The sequence below is a fragment of the Dasypus novemcinctus genome, chromosome 2, assembly GCF_030445035.2.
Source record: "Dasypus novemcinctus isolate mDasNov1 chromosome 2, mDasNov1.1.hap2, whole genome shotgun sequence".
NCBI classification, from domain to species: domain Eukaryota; kingdom Metazoa; phylum Chordata; class Mammalia; order Cingulata; family Dasypodidae; genus Dasypus; species Dasypus novemcinctus.
In genome coordinates this window covers 46,304,234-46,322,658 of record NC_080674.1, presented here as the reverse complement: position 1 = coordinate 46,322,658, position 18,425 = coordinate 46,304,234, and the positions used below count along the sequence as shown (strand labels likewise).

Sequence of the window (18,425 nt, the reverse complement as noted above, 5' to 3'; positions counted from 1 at the left end):
AAATCATTTAACTCTTCTGGGCTGGCATGTTCTCATCAATAAATGGAGAGGTATGGTTCTTCCTCTTCCAGCCAAAGAGACCATGAGGACAGGCTTAGTTTCAAATTATTTTTAATTGGTTCCTGTTGTGGCTTGGAGCTATGGATGTCAGAAAAACATGTTCTTAAACTCATTTTAAATAGGACCTTTTGATGAGATTACCTCATTTAAAGTGTGGCCACGCTGAATCAGGATGGGTCTTAATCCTATTACTGATGGCCTTATAGGAAAGGCCACAAAGAGCAGGCAGAAGCTGAAAGTCAATGGAACCCAGAAGAAAAGGGAGAGGCCAGGTGACGTTGCCACGCACATTGTTCTGTGACAGAAAAGCCAAGGACCAAGGATCACGGGCAGCTAGCCCGAGAATGCCATAGTTTTCTGGGAGAAAGCATAGCCTTTATGAAGTGAAGTCGTGATTTTGGACTCCTTCTAGTCCTCAAAACTGTGAGCCAATAAATTCCCATCGTTTAAGCCAACCCATTATACGGTACTTGCTTTAGCAGTTGAGAAACTAAAACATGTCCCAACATTTTAAACCTAGAAGATCCATATAAAATATTCAAGATCAACTTTTGGGTACACTCAACTGAGGAACAAATGCAGGCATTTTCTCATAGCAGTTTTCACCTAACATACCAGATAATTTATTATTTTTATAGTGTATCACCTACCTCACCTATACCAGCTCTCCATCCATGGACAAACACAAAACCTCACCAAGGTGAGCTCCATGACAGCAGAGGTTTTTATCTCTTCTGTTCAGTCGGGTATCCCAAGCACTTAGAGTAGTACCTGGCACATAGTAAGTGCTAGTATTTGCTGACTGAATTAAATCCCGATAACTTTATGCAAAGCAGTTTTTTTTTCAAGTGAAAGAGGCTGAATACAACCAGCTCAATCCCCGAGATAAAACAGACAGAGATGTAATTTGTCCAATGAGCTCCTGATTTATAATTCATAATGCAGATTTCATTTTCATAGTGAGCTGCCAAACAAAGGCTGTTGATACATGCCTATGCCTATAAATGGTATGTTTGTTTTCCATATTATAAATATCATATTGAGATTAAAAAATAATGGAGAAATTTTCACAAAGCCTGAACATGCCAAAAATTTACCTTTAAGCTGTTTGTTTCATGTGTAATGCTTAGATAAACTGCATGGCATGGGTATTTTAAAGGCATGTGACAGTTCAGTGTGTGAAATGATCCATATTAATGCAACCCTAAATGCAATAGATTGATTTCTCTTGTGGTAAAAAGTAGGTCTTAAGATTGATGAAATTTAATCTCACACAAATTATATTAATTTCAACAGCTGACTGTGCAGTTATCATACTCTCCCATGTTCTTTTAATAAATGCTCGTGGCTGTCTCCCAGTTCATGCCACCAGCCTTTAATTATTGAGGCTGTAGAGGGAGAAATGACAGGAACCAGTTGTGGAAGCACTCAAAAGTGACTGTGCATTCATGGGGATTTATTAACTGATGTTTAAGTTGTTGCATTCCTTGTAAACAAGCTGGACTGACAGGTTTTAAGGGTGATTGCCCCCAACAAAAGTGACTTATAATCATTAGTGCTACACATGCTAGAGATAGCAGCTCTGGTTCCATTTAACCTATGTAAACCTCTGCAACGCAGAACAGGTAAAATTACTAGGGCGGTTTAAGGGGAAAAAATGCTATAGCCTTTAATGTAAATGTGGTATTCCATCAGACATACCAGCATTTAGGTGGAGTTTCCTTGATAATGTGTATATTTAATGTAAAACACTCTGGAACAAAGTTTGGAACTTCTGGCACTTGAATGATGGTCAATTCACCTTCTTGATAACACATGTAATTATTTAGGCAGAATTATTTCTATATGAATATACAATGTCAGATTTAGAGTTTTAACAAGTGTTCATGAAGGTCTGAATGTTTCTTTTTGAATCAGCACATTTCCAGTACATACCTAAAGGAAGTGATCAAGGTCCACTTGAAGAATGCACTCTCAGGACTGAGCTTGTGCTTTAACCTGGTATTATTCCCTAGTGTATTAGATAATTCTTGTTCTTAAGGAAATCTGGGTTGGACTTTCTGTTGTTGTTTTTTTTGCTTTTGTTTAATTGTTTGGTATCACTGGGGCAGATATAAAAAGGGGCAGGAGAAAATGACAAATATCTATGAAAACTTAAATTCTTAAGTTGCCCATTCAGATTCAATATTCTTTTAAGAGGTTCCCTAAGAAATGACAATACAGTAAGTTGTACTCAATATCAACCAATTGATCTGAAAATCTTTGAAAAATTGAAAAGCAGGGAACCCATCCTAACTCATTCTAGAACAGTATCACTTTAATATCAAAGACAGATAAAGACAGTGCAGAAAAAAAAAAAGAAAATTACAGACCAGTATCTCTAATTAATATAGATGTAAAAATTTCAACAAAATACTATCAAAACATCACATCTAAAGGATTATATAGCATGACCAAGTGGGATTTATCCCAGGAATTCAAGGATGCTTCAACATAAGAAAATCAATGAAATACACCACATTAATAGAATGAAGGAAAAAAACAACAACAAACATGATCATCTCAATTGATGCAACTGTCACATATACCCTAAGTACTTCTGAAAAAATGGCATAAATATATAGCATTACATGAAAGGGCATTAGTCACCACTAGCCACAGCTTCAGCTGTGGTCTGAGAGGTTTTTTATGGTTTCAGAGGCAGCCCATCCATTCTCAGGGCTTCCAGAACATTTTGGGTAGGTTGTGCACAAACATACTTCTTACTTGATCTCTCTTTCTCTTCTAACTTCTTTGTTTACCTGACAAACTTGCACCTCTCAGGATCAGAGATCACATATCATTTATTTATGTGTCTCTGGGACCTGGCTCAAAAAAATTTTAGATGAATGAATGAACAAATAAACCAGTAAAATGATAAGGGGTGTACTATAACTGTATGTGTAAATAATTTCTTTACTTTTAAAAAAGCACTTAAACATGCTTTATCTAATTTGACTCCCACAGCAATCCTGGGCATTGCCAGTACAAAATGCAACCACCAGATCTAAACCACTGGTTCTAACTGCGGTGATTTTTTTCCTGGAGGAAACATTTACCTAAGTCTAGAGACATTTCGGTTGTTACAACTGACGTAGGTGCTGCTGGCATCTCGTAGACAGAGGTCAGGAATGCTATTAAACATTCCACAATACACAGGACATCTCCAGATCCCCCTCTAAATTATCTGGCCCCAAATCTCAATAATGTCATGGTTGAGAAACCCTCATCAAAATCCAGTCACTCTGAAACCTATTGCAAATATTTTTTATGAACTACTTTCCAGCTATATATTTCCAAGTAAGTACATTCTGTAAGAAATTATTCACAGTACCAAATAATTTACTTCTTGTATTCAGTCATCTCTCTCAAAAATTATATCAACAAACTAACCAAAATGTGCAGAAATAGGAAATTCATGGTTTGATTCCTAATCTCTGACACAGGATCAATGTTTGGTTTGCCAACCCTGTTTCCTTAGAAAAGGCATTTAGGTGTGCCTAGCACCTGGGTACTTCCACGAATTTCCAGAAGAATGAGTTCATTGAGTTCTCTTAGAAAGTTTACAAGTTCAGCTGTTTCTTTATGATTAAAGCTCCTAGGAGGATAACTAGAAAGACTAGGTAGATTTCAACATCTGTTGTTTAAAAGAAACTCCAGATTTAAAATACCGTTAAGTTAATTTCATCTTTGCTTTTGAAAAATAAACTATAGGTGAATGTGTGGGGGCAAGCAGGAAGTAAAGACATATGCAGTGTCATATAGAGAATTACCATAGAAAGGTATCCAAAAGTCCCTTTTTTGTTTCACAACCAGATATGTTTCTATAACTTACAAAACTTTCTTAACATAGTAGGCATAGTAGAGTAACATATTTGGATCTTTTATAACTCAGTCCCTAGGAGTAAATTACATGTCTGTAGAATATCAATTCCCAGAAAACAGAAATACAGAGATCAAGGATGAGAAAGAAACCAAGGGGATCATCTTGTTCACTGGTTTTCTTCCCTTTTTTTTTCCACTTACTGATTTCTTTGTTCAAAGTAAATCTACCTAGAAAAGCACTGTATAATGTCAAAACAATATTGCTATGATAATAAAGCTATATTTGGGCAAGAGGAGGGAGCTAGAGTGCCTATGTGGGTCAGTTCCATACCCTCACACCTTTAACTCAGCCCTGTCAGAACTACCAACTCATTCTACTTTGGGATAATTTTAGTTGTTTTAAAGTACTTTCTCAAAACATCAACTGAATTGTTCTTGTTCTTCCCTTCTTGAAGAGAAGGTAAACAATGGGGAAAAGTAGCCTTTACTGATTCAAGGTACTTTACATGCTGTATCTTGTAATCCTCATGGATGGCTTTCTGATCAAAGTATTATTATCTTTATTTTAAAGATGAAAAATGGAAATGCTGAGAAGTTAAATAATTTGCTCCTGATCATAGAGTTGAAATTGATAGAGCTGAAATTTATATCTACATGTGTTTGATTTCCAAAGTCTACATTTTTTGCTTATTTTATCTATTTTACTATACTATATAGTTAGAATTGGTTAAAGTCCTCTTCAACGTATTTTTTCATGTTAAACATACATTTTTAAAACAAATCTCATGACATTACCCTTTCATCACCACCCTCGGACTACATAGTTCCATAAGACTTCATCATTTAAGATTGTTTTGCTCTAGTTTGTCAATACCCTTCTTAAATTGTGATGTCCAGAATTCATCAGATTATTCTAGATATGCCATGGCCAGCGCAAAGTCCAGAGAAACTGTTGCTTTCCTTGTTCTTGGTCCTCAGTTTCTTGTTAAGGGAACTTAAGAGAGCTTGCTTTGGCAGCTATGTCATATCAGGTTAGTTATATTACACTTGCAATGAACTAAATACATTCAGGTCTTTTTCAGAGCAGTTGCTATAAACCAAGACTCCCACTTCCTTCATTTGTGAAGTTCACTATTTTAAAAAACCCAGATAGATGTTACATTTCACCTTGTTAGTCAAGTATCTGTCATTCAGCACCTAAGTTATTCCCTCCTAGCTTTGTATCATCTTCAAATTTTGTTAGCCTTCCTACCTTGTTTTCATTTAAAGCACTGATTAAAAAATTGGAGCCCAGGAGAAGGTCTGCAACAAAGGCTTACAGCAAGGACTTGACACAAGCCATCCCATCAGAATGCCTCATCCATATCTAAGAAATAACAGAAATCAATGAAACCAAAAGTTGGTCAGCTGAAAAGAGCAATAAAATTGACAAACCTTTAGCTATAAGGAAAAAAGAGGACAGAAATAAAAATTAGAAATAAAAGAGACATTATTACTGACTTTAAAGAATTGAAAAGGATTATAGTAGGATACTATCAAGAATTGTATGCCAATAAATTAGATAATCTAGATGAAATAGACAAATTCCTAGAAACACATACATTACCTAAACTGACTAAAGAAGAAATAGAAGATTTCAATAGATCAATAACAAGTAAAGAGATTAATTAGTCATCAAAAACCTTCAACCAAAGAAAAGCCCAGGACTGGATGGCTTTACTGGTGAATTTTACCAAACATTCAAAGAATAATTAAGACCAATTGATCTGAAAATCTTTGAAAAATTGAAAAGCAGGGAACACATCCTAACTCATTCTAGAATAGTATCACTTTAATATCAAAGACAGATAAAGACAGTACAAAAAAAAAAAGAAAATTACAGACCAGTATCTCTAATGAATATAGATGTAAAAATTTCAACAAAATACTATCAAAACATCACATTTAAAGGATTATATAGCATGACCAAGTGGGATTTATCCCAGGAATTCAAGGATGCTTCAACATAAGAAAATCAATGAAATACACCATATTAATAGAATGAAGGAAAAAAACAACAGACATGATCATCTAAATTGATGCGGACAAGGTATTTTACCAAATCCAGCACTCTTTCTTGATAAAAATACTCAGAAAGCTGGGAATAGAAGGAGACATCCTCAATGTGATAAAGGGCATATATGCAAAACCCACAGCTAGCATCATACTCAATGGTGAAAGACTAAAAACTTTCCCTCTAAGATCAGGAACAAGACAGGGATGCCTGTTTTCACCTATGCTATTCAACACTGTACTAGAAGTTCTAGCCAGAGCACTTAGGCAAGAAAAAGAAATAAAAGAGATGCAAATTGGAAAAGAAGGAGTAAAATTATCCCTACATGCAGGTGACATGATCTTCTATAAAGAAAATCCTGATGAATCTAGAAGGAAGCTACTAGAGCTAATAAACAAATTCAGTAAAATGGCACACAAAAATCACTGTTGTTTCTAGCTATATACCAGCAATAAACAATCTGAAAAGGAATTCAAGACAATAATTCCTTTTATACTAATAACTGAAAGAATAAAATATTTAGGAATAAATTTAACCAAAGATGTAAAGGGCTTATACATGGAAAATTATAAAACATTGTTAAAAGAAATTAAAGAGCTAAATAAATGGAAAAACATGCCATGTTCATGGGTTGGAAGACAATATTGTTAAAATGTCAATACTACCCAAAATGCAAATCAGTACCAAAGTGAGCTACTATCTCATACCCACTACAAAGGGTATCATTAAAAAATAGAAAAGAACATGTGACAAGGACAACTACAAGACAGTCCTTGTTCTCCCTAAAACAAAAGGGACAAAGCATTATGGACAGCAGGACTGCAGGTGCCAAAGAGTGTTTTTTAGCGGTCCAAAAGGTATCTTTCATCTAGTCTTTTTCAAAGGAGAAGAGATAACTACTCCCCATACAAAATTTGGCTGGAGATTTAGTCTCAGGGAGAGATGCCTATTTGCTTTGAGGAAATTACCCACACCTCATTAGAAGCTTCTCTAAAATATCTATATTTATATCCATCTATCTATTTATCTAAATGTAAAATAACAAGACCCAGTACTAAAAGTCTAAATATTGGGGAGCCGATGTGGTGCAGTGGTTGAGTGCTGGCTTCCCACATTTGAGGTCCCAGGTTCATCCCTGGTCCTGGTACCTCAAAAAAAAAAAAAAAAAAGAAAAGAAAAGTAAGTCTAAGTACTATATTAATTTAATGAATCTGAATCTTTGAGGATTTACAAAAGGAACTAATAGAATCACCTCCTGTCTTTTTGACATAATGGAACTATGATTCTTTTCTAAGGCTAATAAAACCTGAGGAGCTTTCTTGTTTAAGACTAGTGTTCTAATTGGCTAAACCAAATGCAACTTCCAAAAATAGGTTTAAATTCCTTAAAAGTTATGTACTATAGTTAGTTAGCAACTATGGGGATCCTAAGCTTGCCATTCTGGTATAAAGATCTCTTTTAAAGCAACCAAATCTATCTTAATTGGTTATCAATTACAACACAATTATTTCTGGGCAAAAGTTTCATCTAGAGTCATTAGGAATCAAAAGTCAAGCTCTCCTGACTTTGTCTCTTGGGAAGGGACTGTCCCTATTGACATGTTAGTCCAATAACTGGCCACAGTTCTGATTGGCCATAGTCCCAAGCAGTCCCAACTGGGTACATAAGGGTACATAAAGTACATAAGGTACATCTGCGTCTGACCCCTACTGACCACCCCACTCCTCACTTCCTACTCCCGCTTCTTGCCTGATTAGATTTCAACTGTATCTGGGATCAAATTGCCCTCCCCCATTGGACTCCCTCTTTTGACACTTAATTAGTCTTGGTGTCCTTACCTAAAACAGGGTAAATAAAAGAATATTCCTCTGGCATTGCTGTGCAGATTAACCCAAGCAATACATATAAAGAACTTAAAGCTGTAGCCAGAATATGGTTAGAACCTGAATGTTGCTATTATGATTGCAATGTACTGATTTTAATTCTGTCTTGCCATACCCCACCTCTCCCAGTGACTGACCTGAGGAACCATGCCTCACTCCTCTTGGTATCCCTATATGAAGTCCCATGTCTGCCACATGGCAGAAGTTCAGTGAGTGAGTGTTGAATTGAACTGACTACCCAATATTCTTAGCCTCAGGGTCAACTCACCACAGACATACTTGCTGTATTAATCAAATTTAATTTTACTAAGAGCACAAGAACTAGACAACTAAGTATTCCTCAACCTGTCCTCTGCATATATGTTGTTAAAAATGTAAATTAGAACAGTGCTCCATTTATAAAAGTTTATGGCATCATGTCTTAATTCTGTTGTTAAAAACATCTTAAGCATTGGCATCCTCTTCAAGAAAGTTTTCTGTAGTCATTAATAAAATTATCTTTAGCTTCCAAAACTTTCTTGTGCAAATGAATTGCTTCTTTTAGATAAATATTGTTATAAGTCAAATTCTACATGTCTGTTTAGTTTACATGTTTGTTTAGGTCTTAGGGTTCGCCTTAACTCAACTTCAGACCAATAGTAGTTACCAGTTGTTGAATATTTATGGGACTTACCTGTGTAGTCTCAACAAGGTGCTTTGTTCCTCTGGTCTCACTGAAGGTTTTAAACAAGTTATTTTCTTCCCATTAAAGAGATGAGAAACTTGAGGCTAAGAGAATGTAAGAACTACCAAAGCTGCTGTAGCAGATGCTGTCAGCATTTGAGATAAAGCTGCCTTTACCCTTTGTGTGCACACAGGCTCCTGGTAGCTTTGCCTCAGAACATCCAGCACCTGTGTCTCAGAGTTGGTGGCTGCCTTCAGGCTGCTGGAACATGCTTTATAAGCTTTGGATATCTGGTAGTGTGAAGCAATTTGCATCCCTCTGGGGTCAGCCCTTAACTCCCAAATGAGTACTGATTGGGGAACTCAAAAACACTGTTTCTGGAATTCCCAATGGGACTCAGCCAGATACCCACCCTCACCCACACACTCCAGTGTGAGACAACTTGATATAGCACCCTTGCTTGGTTTCTTCACTTCCCCTGCCTCATTTCCTTATATTCCTATCAGTTTCTTCCTGCAACACTTTCTAACAATTTACTTTCATGTGAGTCCTTATCTCAGCATCTAGCTTCTGGGGAACTCAACCTATAGAAATCACACATGGCAAAGGGTGGAGCTGGGATTCAAACCCAGTTCTGACAGTTTGGATTAATGCTCTGAAATTCTTTACCTAGTCTGCTTCTCCTGACTCAAAGCAGAGAAGGAAATGTGAATCAAGTATGATAGTGATGCAGAGAATTTCTCACTCGTTCTCTATTCTCTAAGCACCTCAGGAGGTTCTCTGAGTACCAGCCAAGGCTGCTGACTTCCTGACCAGCCTCTCCACGTAGGGAGCTCCTCCATGGGCTCCCTGATGGTCAAAACCTCTGGCTGATGGCTGCTGCGCCAAGGAAGTGATAGCCAAGGGTGGGATCACCACAATAGCAGGACTAGATGTATAACCTTAGGCAAATAAAACTGATATCTTATCAACCAATTACAGAAATCAATCAGTAATCTCTACAGTATTTATTGAATGCCAACTGTGGCTCAGAGGCTGCCATAGTCTCCTTACTTCCATCTGGAATTTCAGTCTTCTCCCTCTACCTTCTACATTAGAGGCATCAGTTGATCCTTTCCCACATCAACGGGTTCTGTCTTTGGGATTAGAGTAACCCACTTCTAACCAACACTTCAGAGAAATCATCTAAAAAGTTCAACAGGGGATTGTTGCATTTTAGATACATCTCAGACTAATGAAAGTGCTTAATATTCTTCTATGTTTTGTTGTGAATAATCTTGTATTTTTGCTTTCGAATGTTTTAAACCTAAGAATTAGGTTTTTGGCAACTATCCAGTAGAAATAAGGCAAGACAGGTCATATTGGGGAGTGGCTACACTTTTGCCTTTCATACCCATAATGGCTGTATAATATTAATTTTATGTGCAAATATTGCCTGGGTGTGCACAGGGCCTAATGTACGTTCTTCTGCTCCTCAATAAGAGCCCTCCAGGAATTCATGCCTAGTAATACCTGTGATGAGGAGAGGACTACTCAACAGTGCATATGAAGCTCCAAGGAAGCATCCAGGGAGTATGATGCTGACTCAGCTAACAAGAGCAGTTGGGCATCATCATATCTTGGTTTGGAAACCTAGATAGGGTTGTCTGAGCATTGCACCTCAGGTACTTTCCTGGATTCCACACCTAGCAAGCAGATCTGGCCAAACTGTGCTCTAACATAGAAAAGGGCTCTTCTACGGACTGTCTTTCCTGTTTCCTTATTCCCATCATTTCATTGTAACACACCCTCTCACATTAGCTGCTTTAAGAAAAGCATGGTTCCTCTTGCTAAAGTACACTAGAAGTGGGTCAATGGCAGGGTAGAGGAAGAGGGATGATACGTCCTAAATGGTAGGCAGCCACACAAAGGTATCTTCCTAAAAAATGACCTCTACAGCAAGCCAGAGCTCTTCCAAATATAGCATGTTAAACATTACCAATTCAGTCTCCATAACAGATTAATATAAATCTGTTAATACTTACACACAGCAACATGACTATCAGGCTATCTAAACATTATTATTTTTCCCTCCACTTATTTGCTAAGTTTTGCTTAAAAATTGGACAATATATATATTTTCATATTCAGAGATCAAGAGATCGCGGATTTTGTCAATATAATCTTGGCTTAACTTTGAGAAGTTTCATACTTCAAGATGGACTGTCAATGAAAAATTGGAAAGAGTTGATATTTAAAGGATGGGGCAGTGAAAACTGATCCAGCTGTCCATAGGATCCCTAATTTGAGACTTTCATAATCTGAAGTTCAATGTCCAAAGGGGCAGAGAAAACTTGGATTTAGGATCATTATATCTCTCTATGTCTGTCAATATTTGAGCAGATTTAATCAGGTAGGAGGCACACAGATAAAGGTGGTGTCAGGGGGATGATACTAGGTGACCAGTTAACTCAACAGTTCATGTCAGCCAGGGCCTGGTGCACGGGGTAGAGTTCAGTCATCTAGAAAGGATTTGGCAAGACTTAGGAAGGGTGTCAGGCCCCAGGTACTTGAGTTTAGGGCAAAGTTTCAGTCCTGGTACAAGGGGAGATGGGGTAAGTTACTGAGTTTCTCAGGGCTCCTTGGAGGCTACTGGTCCTGGGTTCTATAGTTGCATGGGTAATTCCAAGACCTCTCACTGGATGGGACTGGGATCCTTCATCCCTGCACTGGTCAGACTGGAGATAGAGAGCATTGGAAACAACTGTGGAGAAGGACAGGATTTAGATGATGATTCACTCATTCATTAAGACAAGTAAATGAGACCTACTCTATGTGTCAGGATATTAGAGGATGGTGTGATGGTTTAAAGCTCTTAGCACCCCAGGAAAACATGTCTTAAATCTAATCCATTGCTGTGGGTGTAAACCCATTGTAAGTAGGCTCTTTGGATGAGGCTACATCAATTAAGGTGTGACCCACCGCATTCAGGAAAGGACTTAATCCTATTACTGGAGACCTTTATGAACGGACTGAATACAGAGTGAGTGTGAGAGAAGCTATGGAAGCAAGAAGCTGAAATCACTGAAACTCAAAAGAGAAGGGTGAGACCAGCAGACCCTGTCATGTGGCAGAGGAACTAAAGATCACCAGCCACTGGTCTTAAGGAAGAAAGCATTGCCTTGATGATGCCTTGATCTGGACACTTTCATGTATGCAAAATGGCAGCCTTGCAAGCTAATAAACTCCCATTGTCTGAGCTGAACCACTCCAAGGTATCTGCTTTAAGCAACCTAGGAAACTAAAATAGATGGGGATACAGGGATGAGCAAAACATTCTTCATAGAGCTTAAGGTCTAGACAGTTTTAAATCCATTACACTACAGAGTATGCAATGTTCATTTTGTCAATAATTTGAAAACAATCGACTGGTATCTATTTTAAAGCTCAACCCAGACTTTCACACAACTGGAAACCCAGATGTCATTATAACTTCATTTAGAAGAGGGACAACACAACAAATGAAACCCCTCCCTGCCTATCCCCTGTGTCCTGCCTCTTGGTGAGAGCTTCTATGACATCTTGGAACACTTCTTTCATGGTTGGGACCTGATCCACTATACTCTTACACCCACATCACTGCCATGGAAATGTAATACAGACACTGGAATCAGTTAAGGTTTAAGGCCAGTACGTTGTTGTAGAAAGAGATATAGAGGTTCCTGATAGATGGATCTGATGAACTACCATGGATTTGTTTTTAACTGATTTGGGAAATATAGACCAGAGGAAACGTTGATTTGCAGCTGATGCTGAAGAAGTGCCCCAAGCCCAAGGTGCCCTGGTATGTCTAGTAATCACCAGACAGGGCACCATGGCATACCATCTTAGTACAATCAGTTGTATCAGATTTCTAAGTATGCTTATGTTCCACATCACTGCTGCCTTTATGCTGCTAACAGCTGCTGAGAAGGCTTCACCTGCGGTTTGAGTAAGACACTGTAGACAGCATCATTTACACACTGGTATGTTGCTGGAAAAGCCAAAATGGGACCACAGTGCTTGCTGCTGGTGAAAAAGGAGGGTAGTCTTTGGAATTGTGGCTGCTGGCGACTCTGCCTGATGACAAAGAAGGTAGTAAAGTACTATGGCAGTTACAGGGAGTTGGGCTAGGCTTCAAAAATGGCTTCATTACAAAAAGACAAATATATTATTCCACTGATCTGAAACACCTAGAATACATAAATTCGTAGAGATAGAAAGTGGATCAGAGTTTCCCTGGGGCCAGGGGGAAAGGGGAACAGAGAGCTATTGCACAAAGCATACAGAGTTTCTATTCAGCGTGATGAAAAAGTTTTGATACCAGATGGTGGTGAGGTAGCATAACATTGTAAATGTAATTAATACTGTGGAACTGTATACTTAAAATGGTTAAAATTGGTATTTTGTGATATATATTCCATAAAAAAGCTTCCTAAGGAAAAATTATCAGAATGTACAATTTCAGTATATGCAGAAAGAGAAAAGAAAAAGAGTCTTAGTTGATGACTCAGAAATGCCAGAAATTCTTTTTTGTATAGAGTTTACAATTAGAGTTAACTGAATGAGCCCTGGGCAAAGCAACCCATCGACTTAAATTCACAGTGGGGAGAAAATCACCTGTTACAGGTTCTTTCTGAGAGGGATTTCCTGTGGGAAAGGTGCTGGGGTCTGAGGGTACTGGGCTCCTTGCTGTGGAGGATGGGCCTGTCAGAGCTGTGTGGATTTCTGTCAGCCTCTCTCCAGAGGCAGAAAACCACATGAGTCCATTCAACAGGAGCTCTTGCCAGTACCACACTCAAATACATTCTGCCAATATCGCTTCTGCCGACTCCATAATAGAAGCCCTACTTTATGCCACTGAAGCAAAATCATGGGGAGACATTTTGCATGTGGGCACTGGCCCTTATCCTGCCAAAAGCTGGGGCCTACAGTGGAGGACTAGAACTAAAGTCAATCACTGACACCTGTGAATTTAACATTCACGACTCTACCACACCTGGGTGGTCTTCGTCCTTTTATTTACTAACTAGCTGAAGCTCAAACCTACCCCCGCCAACTACTTTGTAGGGGTGAGTCACTTAGCTACTGTGTAAGCCTAACGGACCTCCCAGATTCTGCCCAGCACATGGCTTAGGCTGTTCTCACAATAAAATACATTTTATTGCATTCTATGAGCGAAATGTATATTCTAGCAGTAATAAAATATTTGGGGTTTGTGTAGATGTTGGGATATAGTCCAGTGACTACAAGGGTGGGTTCCAGGCCTTTGACATCGCTGTGCAGTAGCCTAAGCCGTACTCAACCACACAGCAGAAGAGGACAGACAGCCATGGGTACTGGCCAGGAGGAGTTCTAGGAAGTGTTTCAAAAGGAAAGACAGCTTAGATACGCTACTGTCCTCTGGTCTCAGTATGCGCCCTTCCCCACAGAGCTGTTCCATTCCCTGTAATGCCACTTCACTGCTAATAGGCTGAGCTGTGTTCCAGGACTTCACTCTATTAGAAGTGACTCACTGCTGATGTTGATAACATTGACAAAAAAAATGTGGAATCTTAGGGATGGAGTGAGAAAGTTCTGACAGTTCCTGAAGTCAGAAACTCACCTGTTATTGGACTCAACATATTGGTGAGACTGTCTCTCAGATCCATTGATTATTTGTTTGTTTGTTACCTCTACTGCTACCATTTACATTTACTCTCTGGGCCAATTACTGTCATCTTACTCTACATTCATTCCTCATTTCATCCTGTCACCAGTATTATTTCCCATATGAAAATCAAATAGTATTATTACCATGCTTAAAACCTTTTAATAACTTAAGGAGACCTACCATGATTAAATAGTTCATTTGCTTGTCTGTGCTCCCTTCCAGACTATGTGCTCCTTAAGAGCAGGTGCATAAGTTTAAAATTCATCCTTGAATCCATGAAAATTCTCTATAAATATCTGCTGAAAGACATTTTGGTGTCCTTATCTGCAAAGGTGTTCTATGGCATCTTCCACTGGCACTCTGTAGCTGGGCATGGCCTCCTGTGGCTCACTGAACTCCAATGCCCAAAGCTGGAAGAAACGCTGACATGGGGTTGATGGTGAACACGGGCTCAGGCCATGACTCCAGAGCAGACTGCAAAATTTCTTCTTTCCTCTGGAGGACAGTAACGATGGCAGAAGTCTAAAGCTCTGTGGCTTTATTCCTCACTCCCAATGTGAATGGAAAGTCTTGAATAAATTAATAGCACACCCTTGGCTGTTTACCAACCACAGCAGTGACTCTAATACTTGTTTGAAATATATTTATGTCTTGACAACCTCTCAGAGTTCTGTTGAGTTTCAACTATAATGAGGGGGCGGTTATTTTAATAGATAAAATGTTCTTACCATTCTGCTATTATTTCCTGCCTGTTAGCAATGAGAACAGATATGACTTTTCTTTCAATAAAATGTTGTGTCAGTTTTCATACGATTATGAAAGTATTCAAAGATATATAGAGACCTTTATTTTGGGGATATTGGTTCCTTCAGGATATGGCATTGCAGTCCTAGTAGTAGTTTGTTACCTCAACTGATTGAGAATTATGCAGTACCTTTTGCAGAATTAATCTCTAAAATGCTAATTATGTGTTTTGCCTGTAAATCACATCTAGCAGGCAAAGTACACTATATAAAAATATATGTAAATATACATATACATATACAATTATACTTATTATAATATGTAATTATTATACATATTTATATATTATACATTAGCACTTTTGCCTGGCCCACAACTTTAAGGACTATTTTGCTAGATACAGCATAAATTTCTTTTCCCCTCTCCTTCTCTCCAAACACTTCCCCTTCTTTAAGACCCAAAAAACCTTGCCTTCTCCATGAAGCCTTTGGTCATTTCTAGATCTTCTATAATTTCACTCAAATCTACCAATTTAAGTTTCTCTTTCAAAGGGAATATTTATGAATATAGTGCTCATGTGTTACACATTCTGGCCAAATCAATCTTAAAGCAAGTGCTCAATAAACATTTGTTGCATGTTAAACTGCATGAAATAGAACTAGATTGCCTGGCAGTGCCCTATACATAGTATAAACTCAGTAAATGAATGGGTTGTTCTATATTTATACCTTGTGTCTATTACCTGTGCACTTTTGTTTATCTTTTTCCCATTTCATATTGGCTATTCCTCTGATAGCCTTCTGCATTTCTCAGTCTTTGCAATCCTTAACCCAGCAATCTGGTTCCCAAAAGATGAATGACGACCTCCTTCACGAAGTTCTCTCTAACTTTCCACAGCCAGAGGTGACTTTCCCCTCTTCACTACTCCTATAGATTGTAAATCAGAGCACTATTTCAGTACTTAATATCTACTGCCATATGTATGTTTACACACACCCCATATATATTCTTTGTGTATATATATATTAGCTCTTAACTCAAGATAAATTCTTCAAGGTAAGAATCATAGCATTCCTTATAGCTCAAAGTTTAAGTTTTGCAAATAGAAAGTACTTAAGAAATACCTTTTGTTGAGTTAATTGTTCCAGTCTGCCTTGATTTATTCTGTTTCAAAACATTTTAAACATTTGTCTTCATCACACAACCTAGACCTTAAAGCTATTCACTGTCCCCTTAATTTCTAGAGGATCCTCACAACCTAACTAGACTGAATGCCTTTGAGGCAGAGGCTTGCCTCCTCCCAATTTTAGTTATTGCTAAGAGCAAAGAGGATGCTCACTGTGACTAACTTATATCGTAAAGATTTACAGGTTAGAACCTAACCTGTAAGAGGTAGTCCTTGGAAGAATACTTATATCTATCAAATCTTTATGCATATTTCTCATTAATTGCACCATTCTAGGAACAGCAGTTTTGATGCAACCTGTTGATGGTTCACCCGGTGAGTCCTCTGAAAATGAGGCACTCTGGTTTTGGAATAAGAAATTCTCCTTGAGGCTATGAAGCCTGCCTTGAGGAGCAAATCTAGAACCTTACGCAATGGATGAGAGACAGGCAGAACACATGTATTTTAATACTTTAGCTAATACAGTGATGGCACTATTCGATGTTTAGTTTTCATTAAATTTCCCACAGGACAATTAGACTTAATTTAAAAAAAAATTCTTCTCGAGGCCAGTATATTTCTAATTGCTCATCTGCCCAAGCAAGAAAAACTCTGCTCAAGGCTTCAAGAATGAACTATCCCAGGCATACTGATCTGTCATCTTCTGCCCTGAGGTGATTTTGCTCTAGGTAAGACCACTTATTCAATCTTTCACTAACTAAACTGAATTCAAATAAATGGCTTGTGAAACCACAGTAGTGTCTTTTTATTTTTAATCCCTCATCTACTTTTTTAGTCTGCCTTATTCAATGGGTGAGAAAAATAAAAATAAAATGATTTGGCTACATCCAGTGCTTGCTTTGGCTGAATCTATTGCATAAGTAGCCAGAACTGACAAACATACATATATAAACGTGCATGTGTATACACACATGTCTACCCACACCATTTTTTGTAAGCATCATACCCCATCCTGAATAACCCCCAGACTGTTTTAAGGTAATATTCTTACTTACTTAGTACTGGTAATATGGGTTGGCTGATTTGGGTTTACTATAAACCACTGCATTTTCTTATGTTCTGCTACCCCCAAATATAAAAATAAAAAAGCCAACCAAAGAAAACCAATCATAAAAACTAGCTCATGCACTTTTTCTTCACTCTCCTTGTAGAAGTATCTGAAATTGGTGTTCTGCACACACTCTCTAGGTTTAAAACACAGTTTGAGCTCTAATTCCTCAGATGGGGATGCATTTTTAATTTTCTTTAGAGAATTCCTTTGCCATAATTTTCATTTCATGTGTTTCTAAAAAATTCCTCAAGCCTCACCCAGTGGAATGTGGAGATCAAAGTCACCTAAATGAAGACCGTAGAGATTAAATCACCCTGAGTTTAGAACAGCAGAGAATCTCAGCTGTAATTCTTTGGCTCAGAACCGGGTCTAAAACCAGCCATGAGAAAAAAGCTGACGAAATGGAGTCTGCAGTTTTCTCAATGTTCCATTTGTATGATGTTGATATTATAACACCAGGGAGGCCCCCAAATATTTCAAATAGTTATTACTTCTTTTCTATAAATATTTTTAAATTGATTTAAGAGATAAAATAACATATTTCCTCTTTCTTATTTTCTTAGTCTGGTCATCCTCAGCAGCTTACTACTTATGGGTTTATTTTTGGATAGAAGGTCAGGGAAGACATCTTAAGGTGCTTACCCTGCTGTTAAATTGTGTTTTTCAACCTGGGATGCACAATTGAGTAAGAGCAGGGTCTGCTACCCTTAAAACAACAGCTGAACACAGTGTCAATTAAAACCCAGGCAAGGAAAACATGGAGTGCCCAAGATGACCTTTTAGAAAGTCCTCCATCCCTTTATAGGTACTTTTTTCTGGTACTTTTTTCTGGTACTTCCTCTCTCATTACTCTTTCTTGTTCATTTCTTCTATGAGACTTGATATATTGAGACTTCTTGACCAGGAAAAGGATATAAAAAAGGAGGCAGAAGTAGAGACATGGGCCAAGGAAGCTCATGGCTTCTGGAATAATATTCAATTATTTCAGGTGTACCTTCTTTAAAACTTAGCCAAATGATTATCAACCCCCAGAAAGTAAGATGAAATTCATTTGAAATCTGCAATTTCAACTCTCAGAGAATATGATTTTATGGAAAAAGACGGATATCCGTATCCACAGATAAGGTAAGTGATCACTAGATTAATAACCCCTCAGTGCAATTTCAATTTTCCCTCCAGAGAATGAGGACCAAGTCACCTGGCTTGCCTTCAACATAAATGCCCTCAGCATGGCTATAGCATTTTTTTT

General features: G+C 37.9%; 1 protein-coding gene across 8 annotated transcripts in view; it reads right to left on the bottom strand.

The window, feature by feature from the left end:
* The window catches only part of GHR (growth hormone receptor), a 311,580-nt gene that overhangs the window by 136,279 nt on the left and 156,876 nt on the right, over positions 1-18,425 (bottom strand). The window lies entirely within an intron of this gene.